The sequence below is a fragment of the Octopus sinensis genome, linkage group LG17, assembly GCF_006345805.1.
Source record: "Octopus sinensis linkage group LG17, ASM634580v1, whole genome shotgun sequence".
In the NCBI taxonomy this organism is placed as follows: Eukaryota; Metazoa; Mollusca; class Cephalopoda; order Octopoda; family Octopodidae; genus Octopus; species Octopus sinensis.
The window spans coordinates 20,168,884-20,182,962 of NC_043013.1; the positions used below are offsets into that span (position 1 = coordinate 20,168,884).

Consider the following 14,079-nt stretch of genomic DNA (forward strand, 5'->3'; position numbering starts at 1 on the left):
TATGCCTATGTCCACCATGGTATCCAGTTAACAATGCCACTAACAAAACAATACAAAATTGGATACAAATGGCTCTCTTTAATTTCTGTTGTTATTCTTGTTGTTTTTACTGAAACTGTTGCTGCTGCTGTTGTTGCTGTTGCTGTTCATGCCAAATTATTCTTATAATTTCTTTATATTTTATGCAAGAATGTTCACTTTCTTCAAAATAGAATTTAAAATATTTATTGCTATTATCAGATCTCTATAAATATAATTAGCATTTCTCTGTTTTTATTATTCCATCTCTCTTTAAAGTTTCCATATTATAATTATCAGATCTCTCTAAATATAATTTAGTGCTTCCATACTATTATCATTTCAATGAATATAGTTTACTGTTTCTATATTGTCATTTCACCTTCATAAATACAATTTAGTGTTTTTCAATTGCTATTATCAGATCTCCATAAATATAATTTAGTATTTATTGTTACTATCGGGTCTCTACAAATATATTTCTCAACAGTTTATTTTTGGGTTGGTCAGCTTGCAGAAGTGTTACCAGGCAAGATGCTTTGCTGAATTTCTTGTGGCTTCACATTCATCATCATCGTTTAACGTCCGTTCTCCATGCTAGCATGGGTTGGACAGTTCGACCGGAGATCTGGGAAGCCAGAAGGCTGCACCAGGCTCCAGTCTTATCTGGCAATGTTTCTACAGCTGGATGCCCTTCCTAACGCCAACCACTCCGTGAGTGTAGTGGGTGCTTTTTACGTGCCACCCGCACAGGTGCCAGGTGAGGCTGGCAATGGCCGCGGTCGGATTGGTGCATTTTACGTGCCACCGGCACGGAAGCCAGTCGAGGCGGCGCTGGCATCGGCCACGATTCGGATAGTGCTTTTCACGTACCACCATTCCAAGTTCAAATTCTGCCAAGCTCAGTTTTGACTTTCATCCTTTCGAGGTTGATAAAATGAGTACCAGTTAAGCACTAGAAAATAAATGCGCCCCTTTTTTTTAAAGCCTAGCCAGGCTCATGGGCCCGGTTTCCCGGTTTCAGTGGCGTATGTTCTCCCCAGCTGGACGGGATGCCAGTCCATCGCAGCATTACTCATTTTTGCCAGCTGAGTGGACTGGAGCAACATGAAATGAAGTGTTTTGCTCAAGAACACAACGCGTTACCTGGTCCAAGAATCAAAACCACAATCTTACAATCATGATGCTGACACCCTAACTGCTAAGCCACGTGCCTCCACAGTTAAGCACTAGGGTTGTTATAATTGACTTGGCTCCTTTCCCCAAATTTCAGCTGGCGCACAGAACAAAATGTGTAGTGGCATTTCTTCTGGCTTTGTGTTCCAAGTTCAATTTCCACCAAGGCTGGCTTTACCTTTCATCCCCACAAAATCCTCCTCCTCCTCCTCCCTCCCCATCTCCTCTCTTCCTCCTCCTCCCTCCCTATCTCCTCCTCTTCCTCCTCCTCCTCATCACCATCCCCTCTTCTTCCTCTTCTTCCTCCTCCTCCTCCTCTAAATTGGTCACCCCTGTTTTTTCCCTTCTTTGAACTTATTCCTTGTTGTCTTTGGTTTCTGTTGTTGTCTTTTGAAATCCTGCCCCTTATGCTTACCAATCACCTTTCGATGTGTCCTACACAGTTCATGTTCAATGGTTTTTTTGGGAATTAGGAAATAATGTCATTTAGTTTTCTTCTTTCTTGGATCTATTTTGGTTGTTTTTATGTTCTGATCCTTCCATATTATTCCAAACAAAGCGTGTTTCTGAGTATATTGACCCGCTCCCAACATCTTAGGGGCCAGGGGGTTCTGTCTTGGCTCATTTTTAATTCTTCTGCCATTACTTCCTGTATTAAGTTGTTCCATCATAATTTGAAGTTTGATGAGGTATCCCGACAGGACAACTGTAATGCCTGCCGTTCTTAAATAGGTGAGAAATTTGTAGTCAATTTCCATTCCTGTTTCATCTTCTTCCCTAATCAGTTTTTGAAATAACCCCTTCTCAGGAAGTTGTGAATAGTTTCACAGAAAGTGAATCTCCTTGTCTTACACCCATCTTTGGAGTATAAATTTGGTAATCTTTGTGTATGCTTTCTGAAATCTGCTGAAACTACACCTGATTATATATACACTTTAGATGAGTTGTAGTGCACCTGAGCACTGTACACAATTATTATTATTATTATTATTATTATTATTATTATTATTATTATTATTATTATTATTATTATTATTATTATTAAATGATGCAGCAGGCTAGATTTGTGTTCTACATACATGGATGTATGTTGTTATACTTCCTGTTTTGTTGGGTGCATATAACACATGGTGTAGATGTTTGTTATACATACATTGATGTATGTAACTTCTACACATGGCTTAGTTGTGTCTACAGATATATTTTGTGTATATATAACATGGTGTATTATAGATGTGTATTATACATACATTAATGTGTGTTGCTATAGAAACACTTTTACTCTGTGTATATATATATATATATATATATAGCATGATAGTGTAGAGATTTATTATACATACATTGTTATGGCTAGTTTTACTATGTATATATAACCTCTTGGTGTAGACGTGTATTATACATACATTGATGTATGTTATAGCTACAGTTTTATTGGTTATATATATATATATATATATATATATATATATAACCATAATGGTGTAGGTGTGTATTATACATATATTGATGTATGTTGTAGCAACAGTTTTACTAGGTGTGTGTGTATGTGTGTATATATATACATATATATATATATCATCTCTCTAAAGGTAGTGCTCCAGCATGGCTGCAGTCAAATGACTGAAGCAAGTAAAAGAATAACATGATGATGTAGATGTGTATTATACATACATTGATATATTTTGTTTTGGTTAGTTTTACCTTTTATTTTTACTCACATATTTAAAGAATATTACAAAGTTTGACATTTATGATGGTGGTCGGGATGGCGGCGATGATGGTGTGTTGGCAGTGGTCGTATGTGTGTGTGAGTGTATGCAATGCTGTGTGGTGGTGGTATTGGTGGTGGTCGGAGTGTGGTTTTTACCACTGACCAGACAGCATCCGTTCACTTTATTAGAACAACATTATCATTAAATAAAAGCACTAGATAAACCTTGTATAGTACCATACCACTGTAGGGTGCCAACTCTCTAAAGATTTGTAATTATGCTGGTGGTTGTAATGACAACAGCACTGGTGGTGGTAGGTAGTTGTGGTAGTGACGGTAGTGGTCGTGGCATTAGTTGTGATAGTTATGGTTATAGTCGAGCCATTAATGTCAATGAGATGAAGGACTTTTATCAATCAGTTGTTGAGTCCTACTGCTTTCTGGACAGATGTGTGTCTATATATGTGCATACGTGTCTATTTATGAATGTAAGTGCTTGTGTGTATGTATTAATGTTTATGTATATATGTGTTTAGTGTGTATTTATATGTATGTATATAATAATGCATGAACAATGTGAATAGGATATTACCCTTATATTAATAATAATAATAAAAATATTGTGTACAGTGCTCAGGTGCACTACAACTCATCTAAAGTGTATGTATAATCAGGTGTAGTTTCGGCGGATTTTGGAAAGCATGAGGGCCTTAAAGGATGCAGTGTCATGGTAGTCACCAACTGACGCAGGCAGTTTGTTCCATGCTTCAGCAACTCTGAGCGTGAAAAAATGTTTCCGAAAGTCATGGGAGCTGTGTTGTTTTCTGACTTTGTAGGCATGTCCACGTGTGTTAGACACATGAAGATCAAAAAGGTGTTCAGTGTTGTTGTTGGTGAGGTGGTTGATAACTTTGTGGGTGTTTACCAAGTCCGTCGCCAGATGCCGGAGCTTCAGTGAATATTGTAGAAACATTTGTCAGCAGTCAGCCATGAGACTCGAACTCGCATCTCTGTGATTATAAACTTGGTTTATAAGTTCAAAAATTGCAGAAGAATTTGGGAGTGAGCAGCTTAGCTTAATGGTAAAGCACTTGACTGGTAATCACAGAGATGTGGGTTTGAGTCAAAGAGCATAGACTTGAAACATCAAAGGCTTTTCCATTCTTCTCAAGCTTTAAACTAATAAACTTGCTTGTTGTTCCTTCACTTATCTTCAGGTATTTTGTTTTCTGTAAATTTGAACAATATACATGCATGTATGTGTGTTGTGTGTATGTATGTGTGTGGTTTTTTTCCATCTTCCTCTTGCTCTCTCTCTCTCTCTCTCTCTCTCTCTCTCTTTGTACCTCCTCCTCCTCATCATCATTATCATATATATATAATTTTAAAAACGTGTACATTTAAACACAAGAGAAAACTACCTTTTGGGTGTATTGGCTGCTATTTCTAGCATGTAAAAATTACCTGTTAAAAGGTAGTTTTCTCTTGTGTTTCAATATACACTTTTTAAAAATATGAATATGTTGTCTATTGACTATTTATACATGTTAGGACCACTGCTAGTGATATTTATAACGAATATTCGCTACCCTATATGTATATATATATATATATATATATATATATATATATATAATTTTTTGCATATCAATTTGGTTTATTTTTGTGTTATTTTATGTTTGAAATGTTTAATGTTTATAGCTGTGGCCAACACAAGTGCTGCAGAACCGGCCCATTTAAAAATACCCTTTAATTGTCGGACAATGTGCTGTGCTTGAGAAGACCTGTTGAGTCAAGTGAAATTGTTGTTGTGGCTGATGCCAGTGCCACCTGACTGGCACCCACGCTGGTAGCAGGTAAAAAAGCACCATTCAAGTGTGACCAATGCCAGTGCTGCCTGACTGACTCCAGTGCCAGTGGCATGTAAAAAGCTCTCTTGTAGTGGTTGGCATTAGAAAGGGCATCCAGCTGTAGAAACTTTGCCAAAACAGATTGGAGTCTGGTTCAGCTTCCTGGCTTGCCAGTCTTCAGTCAAACTGTCCAACCCACACCAGCATGGAAAGCAGACGTTAAACGATGATGATGATATATATAGAGGTGGCTTCAGTCATGGGCTGGGTTGCACAGTAAAAAGTTTGCTTCCCAGGCATATGCCTCTTGATTCAGTCCCAGTTCATGGCACAGTGGCCTAGTCTCTTCTACTATAGGCCTCGTGAGTGGATTTGGCAGATGGAAACTGAAAGAAGCCAGTCTTGTGTGTGTGTGTGTTGTGTGTGTGTGTGTGTGTGTGTGCATGTGTGTGTGTAGTAGAATAAGAAATAGAAAGTCCTTGGTACAGTATTATATATTTGAAAAATAGAAATGTCGTTTCTGATCATTTTTCCTCTTTAATAATTAGAAGTTTATCAATTTGTGTAAGTTATTAGGTGTTTACAAAAGTGACTCCTATCAGAGTTACCTTTTGTGAACGCCTAATAACATATGGTCATCAAATTATTGAAGTGGAAAAATCATCAGAAAAGCCGTTTCTATTCATCTTCTTATGTATATATTTATGTACTGTTTAGTGGGACAAACAGGCTAAATAGAACTCTGTACATGAGTAAGTGTGGCTCAGATATAAAGACAGAGTGAAGAGTAACTTCTCAGCAGTCAATAGAGCTCAGAACACATTTGAGCAAGCAGCCTTGGAGTGACCAAATTGGAGATTCTTCATCCTCATCATCCTCATCATCATCATTGTTTAATGTCTGCTTTCCATGCTAGCATGGGTTGGGCAATTTGACTGAGGGCCGGCGAACCAGATGGCTGCACCAGGTTCCAATCTTGATCTGGCAGAGTTTCTACAGCTGGATGCCCATCCTAATGCCAACCACTCCGAGAGTGTAGTGGGTGCTTCTATGTGCCACTGGCATGAGGACCAGTGTCATGTCAAAATGTTGTAAGCAAATTTGTTTCAACCAGTATTAACAGGCTAAGGGATGCAAGGCAAAGGAGAAAAATGGCTGCAGATATACCTATTTCTTTACTACCCACAAGGGGCTAAACAGAGAGAGGACAAACAAGGACAGACAAACGGATTAAGTCGATTATATCGACCCCAGTGAGTAACTGGTACTTATTTAATCGACCCCGAAAGGATGAAAGGCAAAGTCGACCTTGGTGGAATTTGAACTCGGAACATAGCAGTGGACAAAATACCACAAAGCATTTCGCCTGGTGTGCTAACACTTCTGCCAGCTCGCAGATATTCCGCCTGCACTGATCCATAATCATCATACTTTTAACATCTGTGGGTTTCTTTGCAAATTGTGTGCAGGTCTCAAATGTCACATCTGATATAAACATTATGACTGATAAAGAAAGTGTAGATTGTCCGATCCTCATACGTCGAGTCCGGTGGGAGAGTCAATCATATATTCATAATTTTGAAGTTGTGGATGCTTACAAGAGTGACTTGAGGGCTGAGAGTTTTCTTCGACCTTAAATCATATATAAGTAATTCAATGTATGCAGGATCTGCTAATAGTTCATACGCTTAATGGCTTATCTACATTCGAGCCTGAAGGATTGCTTGGAAACATAAGGCACAATTTATAATTCTGTTGAATTATTGTTTACACAGCATGGAACTATTAGTGGCTCATATTTAACTACTGTATGTATTAAATGATATTTAACCTCTACTGGATGGAGTACTGCTTTTGTTTTTCCATACCAATAATGGAACAGTAAACTGTATGTGGCTGTGTGGTAAGTAGCTTGCTTACTAACCACATGGTTCCGGGTTCAGTCCCACTGCGTGACACCTTGGGCAAGTGTCTTCTACTATAGCCTCGGGCTGACCAAAACCTTGTGAGTGGATTTGGTAGACGGAAACTGAAAGAAGCCCATCATATATATGTATATATATATGTATGTGTTTGTGTGTGTCTGTTCCCTACCCGCATCGAACAACAAATGTTTGGTGTGTTTACATCCCTGTAACTTAGCAGCTTGGCAAAAGAGACCGATAGAATAAGTACCTGGCTTCAAAAACGATAAGTACTGGGTCAATTCATTTAAGCGAAAGTTCTTCAAGGCAGTGCCCCAGCATGGCCACAGTCTAATAACTGAAACAAGTAAAAGATAAAAAGTAAAAGAATCCCAAAAAAATCTTTGGAACCAAAAAGTTACAGAAAACTCATGCTGTACCAATATAGCATTTTTGCAATGTGTACAGTATGTTGTGAGATGGTGTGGAGTGAATGTAGTGTGTTGTGATGTAGTGTGTATTGTGGGGCAGGTATAGTGTACGTTGTGAGGCAGTCACTTTATATTGTGATGTAGGTTGTGTTGTGAGGCAGTATATTTCTGTTGTGATGTAGTGTGTATTGTGGGGCAGGTGTAGTGTACGTTATGACGTAGTCTCTTTATATTGTGGTGTAGGTTGTGTTTTGTGATGTAGTGTGTATTGTGGGGCAGGTGTAGTGTGCGTTGTGAGGCAGTCTCTTTATATTGTTGTGTAGGTTGTGTTGTGAGGCAGTATATTTCTGTTGTGATGTAGTGTGTATTGTGGGGCAGGTGTAGTGTACATTGTGAGGCAGTCTCTTTATATTGTGGTGTAGGTTGTGTTGTGAGGCAGTATATTTCTGTTGTGATGTAGTGTGTATTGTTGGGCAGGTGTAGTGTACGTTATGACGTAGTCTCTTTATATTGTGGTGTAGGTTGTGTTGTGAGGCAGTATATTTCTGTTGTGATGTAGTGTGTATTGTGGGGCAGGTGTAGTGTACGTTGTGAGGCAGTCTCTTTATATTGTGGTGTAGGTTGTGTTGTGAGGCAGTATATTTCTGTTGTGATGTAGTGTGTATTGTGGGGCAGGTGTAGTGTACGTTGTGTGGCAGTCTCTTTATATTGTGGTGTAGGTTGTGTTGTGAAGTAGTATATTTCTGTTGTGATGTAGTGTGCGTTGTGAGGCAGGTGTAGTGTATGTTGTGAGGCAGTCTCTTTATATTGTGGTGTAGGTTGTGTTGTGAGGCAGTATATTTCTGTTGTGATGTAGTGTGCGTTGTGAGGCAGTCTCTTTATATTGTGGTGTAGGTTGTGTTGTGAGGCAGTATATTTCTGTTGTGATGTAGTGTGCATTGTGGGGCAGGTGTAGTGTATGTTGTGTGGCAGTCTCTTTATATTGTTGTGTAGGTTGTGTTGTGAGGCAGTATATTTCTGTTGTGATGTATGGGTGTCTATAATATGTTGTGACATAACGTTTACCTTCAGTTGTGATTTAACTGTGTTGCGTATCTTTCAATTTCTGTTGAATTAGCTTACGTTTAATTCTGCATAGAAATCACATATTATGTGATTATAATTAATCAGATAATTAATTCCATATGCGAATGGCAAGATATGTCGTGTTCATTGTATTTATTTGCTCGTTAATTCTTCCTTTGAGGTGGTTCATTTTGCTTTTATTTTAACATTTTTAACAGATAATAAACTTGATCCAACAGTTTGGGATATGTTAAATGTAACAGTCAGTTTCTCCCTCTTTTCCCTCCCCCTCTTCCTTCCCACACTTCATCGTCCCCTCCTTTCTACTACTACTCCCTCCATCTCCCTCCTCCCTTCCCCTCCCTCTCCCCTCCACCACACTTCCTCCTCCCATCCCTCCTCTACTCCCCCTCTCTCCTCCCTCTCCCACCCCTCCCTCTTCCCCATCTTCCAGGCAGACAGACATGAATTGGCATATGCATACACATACACATGCTTGTACACACACACACACACACACACACACAGACATACACATGTTCATGCACACACACACACACACAGATACACACACCACTATGCACACATCCCTACATATAAATATGCTCCCATACACACATAGGGGTCACATATGCTACATGCACACACATACAGAAGCACATGCAGAAACACAATAATACCTGCATGCACACACACATACACACACACACAGGCACCTGTACCACCATACACACACATACATAGATACACTCGCATACCCACACACAAATACACACACACATGTATGCAGAAGCACTCACACAAGCACACACTAATATCTACATGCACACACTCGCATACACCACACACACATTCCAATACCTGTACCCTACATACCACCACACACACATACACACACATACACACAAACACAGACACACACACACACACACACACACACACTGGTCCCACAGTGTAGTCATCACTCAATCCTGTCTTGTGTAGCTGCTGAGTCTCAGAAAATCCCTCTAATCCGGCTGAAGTACTTCGAGATAAATCCCTCGTTGTGTTAATCCTGTTGCCAAACTCTTTGTACAAACAAGCACTTTACTGTCGTACGTGCTAGAATTATCAGTCTGATGTTCTAATCTCCTGAACAACATTCCACCAAATGGACAGAGAATGGTTCACTGTAGGAACATGGTAAAATGTCCTTCAAATTCAGTCCATTATTAGAGAAGTAACATTATCAAATACTTGGCCTTTAGATTCTTGGGACCTTCCTGATAGTAACAATTCATTAGCTGAGGCTTAGTGGCTGAGATAAATTACTGAATGCATGATTGTATTTTTGGACTGAGCGTGTTGTGTCCTTAAGCAAGTTACTTAACTGAACTTACATCTACTGGCAAAAACAAGAAGAGTTTCTTGCTTCATGGTTGAGTGGTTAGCAGCAGGAAGGAACATTATCCAGCTGTGAAAATAACTTCCTCTACATAAGAACTTTGCCAGCCATAGAAAAAACAGAGAAAAAAAATGGATGTGAAACAAGAAAAAAATAAAAGAAAATTCTCAAGAAACTTGCAATAAGGATAGGTAGTAAGGTCTCAGAGAGGTCCACTGACTTAAAGTAGGGATGCTTTTTGTTTAAAGATCACCCCACCCCCACCCCCGTCTTTCACATTATCTCTATACTTTAGGTTGGTTAACCATTTTACTTTCTGGTGCTGCTTTTTCACCATTTTTTGTGTTTGCAATTTCTCTGTCTTCCGAAAGTTCCCAGCGTTGCCACATCTGATTCTCTTCTTTTTTTTGTTTTTTATCCAGGTGGATGACTAAAAAATCTTTGTTTATATTTGAAAAGGAATTTATTTCTCTACCAGTTCTTCAACAACGGTGAGTAAGCCATGTTGTCTTTTTTTTTTATTTTCTATGTATTTCTTCCTAAAACAAGCATTAATGTTCAAATCCCAGTTCTCTTCTTTTTTTTTCAGCATTCTTCCCTGAGTCCATTCTATCATAGGGACACCTCCTCCCCTTTACTCTCCCTCTTTTCTGCTTGTTTGTACCACTTTACCATAATTTCAAAGAAATCAGTAAGAAGAGTCTCCTTGTTTCCAAAAGATGCTTTGTTTAATTTGTCTAGTGTTATCATAGATCATTAGTGTGTCAATAACACACATTTTTGTTCAAACACTCATTATATTAATTCAAAAATGTGTGTGTCCCCGTGTGTGAGTGAGTGTATCAATTGTTGATCTGCCACTCTTTTGTTTGTCTATCAATTTCTCCATCTAGTTCCTCCTCTCTCTGTATTATATTCTTTCTCTTTTCTCTCTCCCCCTCTCCCTAAGCCTCTCTTGTCTTTCCGTTTGTCCCTCTCTCACTCTCATTCTTTCTCCCCAACACAAACTACATCTATAACCACATCAATACTTCAGCTGATGAGACTGTTCTTTTAAACACTTAGTCATCCTGTTCAACATCACAGCTCACTCCTTCCTCTCACTTCCTCTTCCTCCTCCCACTCAAAAAACCCCTCTCACTTCCTTCTCAAATCCCTCTTTCTCCCAACCCACTCTCTCTAAACCTCCATCCCACCGGTCCAGTACATTCAATGATGTCACAACTTTTTTAATTAGAAATTTCTTCTGCCAATTAATTTCATCAATAGAAATTACATGTTTGACCCAGAAAGGATGAAAAACAAAGCTGACCTCAGCAGGATTTGATCTCAGATCTCAAAAGAGTCTGAACAAACACCACAAGTTAATTGGATGCTTTAATGACCCAACCAATTTTCCACCAATTCAGTCGATAAAAATGTACCAATCCATGGCACTAGTTGGTGGAACTTTAATAATATCAGGCCAGATGTTTCGTGATATTAGTTCTGACTATTTGCGTTCGGAGTCAAATTCCACCTTGGGTGTCTAAAAAGTACCCTCATTTATCCACAGACCTATAGACCTACTCTATAGCACCTTGAGCAAGCATCTTCTACTATAGCCTCAGGCCAACCAAAGCCTTGTGAGTGGATGTGGTAGATGGAAATTGAAAGAAACCCATTGTATATAATTGTAAATGAAAATATATATATCATCATTGTCATCATCTATCACTCACCTTCTATGCTGGCATATATATACATACATATCTATATATATATATATACATATATCTATATATATATATAAGATAAAGAATCTTTATCGAGTGAAAAAACGGTATGGACGTTTTGTTTTGGTGTCTCGCTATGCCATATACGACTATGAGGATTTACCTTCCCAATGAAACTCGTTTTTTTCCAAAACTTTTTCTCAAACCTGCTATAATGTAATACATGTCTTTGGTGTGGTAATTGTACGCGGATGAAGAAGGCTGTTGACCTACATGTTATATCAATTATGCATTGATATAAATTGTTCAATAAAGCCAGAATCATATGTACCGCAAAATCCTTTGCATCCTGTTTTTCTTTTGATAAATATATCCTATCACCTACACCACTAGCTGGCATATACAGGTGCTTACAGTTATCAAGTATTCACCCTGAACTTTTTGTACCTAACTCATATATATATATAAATGTATGCAAAATGGCGGTGCCCCAGCATGGCCACAGCTCATTAGCTGAAACTGGAAAAATCAAAATCAAAATCATATATATATATATGTATATGTGTGTGTGTGTATATATATATATATATATGTATATATATCATTAGTAGTTCATATATTCTTTTCTACGCTAGGGGCAAGGCCCGAAATTTTTGGGAGAGGGCAAGTCGATTAAATTGACCCAGGACGCAACTGGTACTTAATTTATTGACCCCTAAGAGGATGAAACGCAAAGTCAACCTCGGTGGAATTTGAACTCAGAATGTAAAGACAAACAAAATACCAAAATATTACTGCGCTAATGGTTTAGCGTGTGTTTCTTTTTGGCATATATGTTTTAGGAAGTCAAGATCTATCACCAGCCATAGCATTTAACTTCTTAGAATAAATATATATGCATATATGTATGTGTGTTTTTGTGTTTGTGTCTGTATTCCCACTACTTGATAACCTGTACTGGGTTTTTTACATCCCTGTAACTTATAGATTCAGAAAAAAGAAACTGATAGAATAAGTGCCAAACTTCAAAAAACAAACAATAAATTCTGGGTTTGATGTGTGCAAAAAAAACCCATTCAAAGCAATGCCCAAGCATGGTTGCAGTTAAGTGACTGAAACAAGCAAGAGAAATGATGAAAGATAATAAATTATGTATAACCAATATAGGGCTCACTGTACGAGTAGAAACGTCTTTATGAAAATATATTTGGAAGTTAAAAAATAACCATACAAATGTCAAAACCATATGAGAAATTGGACAGGGTGCAAAAACTGTAAACAAAATATTAATCATAGCTATTCCTGGATCTCTGAGAAACAGGATCTCTACTCCATAATGGAAATATACACAACAGAAACCGAATTAAATTTCATTTTGTAGGAAAGAACTCATTACAAACCTGTCATCGTTAGTAATATATTATTAATTATATGTCAATATCCTACAGTTATTTCATCTATCCCTTATCACTATCCAATATACATGTCAATATTTTTTCTAATTAATTTTTTACTTTTGTCAGTTTAATGTTTTATAATTATCTGTTTGTTCAGAATATGGGAACATTCTAAAGATTTTTCTATATTTTCCTTCTCAGAGTGCAAGTGTGGATGTGTTGTAAGAACTTTTTCTTTCTGACCACATGGTTCTAGGTTCAGCCTCATGGCATGGTAACTTGGGCAAGTGCCTTCTACTATAGCCCTGGGCCACCCAAAGCCTTATGAGTGGATTTGGTGGACGACAGAAACTGAAAGAAGCCTGTCATGTATATGTGTGTGTGTATGTGTGTGTGTTTGTGTTTTTCCTCAATCATCACTTGACAACTGGTGTTGGTTTGTTTACATCCCTCTAACTTAGTGGTTTGGCAAAAAAGACTGATAGAATAAGAGCCAGGTTTTAAAAAGAATAACCACAGGGTTCTCTTTGTTCAACTAAACCCTTTCAATTCAATGCCCCAGCATGGCCGTATTCCAATGACTGAAGCAAGAGAAAGCTAAGAGGCATGTCCCTCAGTTTTAGTACTTATATAAATCTTTTATTCTTCCATTATCATTGTTCTAAATCTCATTTTATTCTTTCATTTCTCTTTTATTCTATCTTCCCTTGACTTCTGTGCGTTTCCCTAACTTTCTCAATTTCCCATTTCTTTATGGTTTCACATTCCTTAACGATATTTTCTACCCAATTACCTTAACAGTAATCCTATAAGACCCTAACCACACCCCAACAAATTATGGGTTTAGTTTCAAGTATTTCGTACTATTTCCATGGTATATATACAAGCTCTGTGTGTGTGTGTGTTTGATGTGCTTTGAATACATATAACAATGTCATACATATAGATTTGTATATACATGCTTGTATGTATGTACATGTATCTATCTATTCATCTATCTATCTTTGCCTATCTACCCTCTTTATAATGTTCGCAAATGAAATAGGGATAAGAATGTGCATTGTCCGTTTAATTGGAAAATTCTATAAGTGGCTGAAGATTGCTCGACATTTTAAAACTGATGTAATACTTACAGTGTTTAATAAAATAAAGTAGCATGAAACAATTGTACTACTCTACTTCGGATATACTTGTTGCTTATTTTGATTATAATCACCCCATTTGATTTATATGGATAATACCATACAAAATTCTGGTGCCTTTAACTTAAGTACCATATTCATCTGAATTTAAATTTTGCTGAACTTATATATATATATATATATAAATAGATATGTGAAGTATTATTACTGTTATAAGCAGTAAGAATGAAGTGACTAGCAAGACTTGTACCTATACAGGTACAATATAAACTAATTGAAGAAA

At 37.7% G+C, this 14,079-nt stretch overlaps 1 protein-coding gene across 1 annotated transcript in view; it reads left to right on the forward strand.

Moving 5' to 3' along the window:
• The first annotated feature begins 9,964 nt into the window (after nucleotides 1–9,964).
• Nucleotides 9,965–14,079, forward strand: part of LOC115221073 (unconventional myosin-Ib-like) — a 139,504-nt gene continuing 135,389 nt past the window's right edge. The window contains exon 1 of the mRNA XM_036510347.1: nucleotides 9,965–10,033. The gene's annotated coding sequence lies outside the window, so the exon portion shown is untranslated. The remainder of the gene's footprint in view (nucleotides 10,034–14,079) is intronic.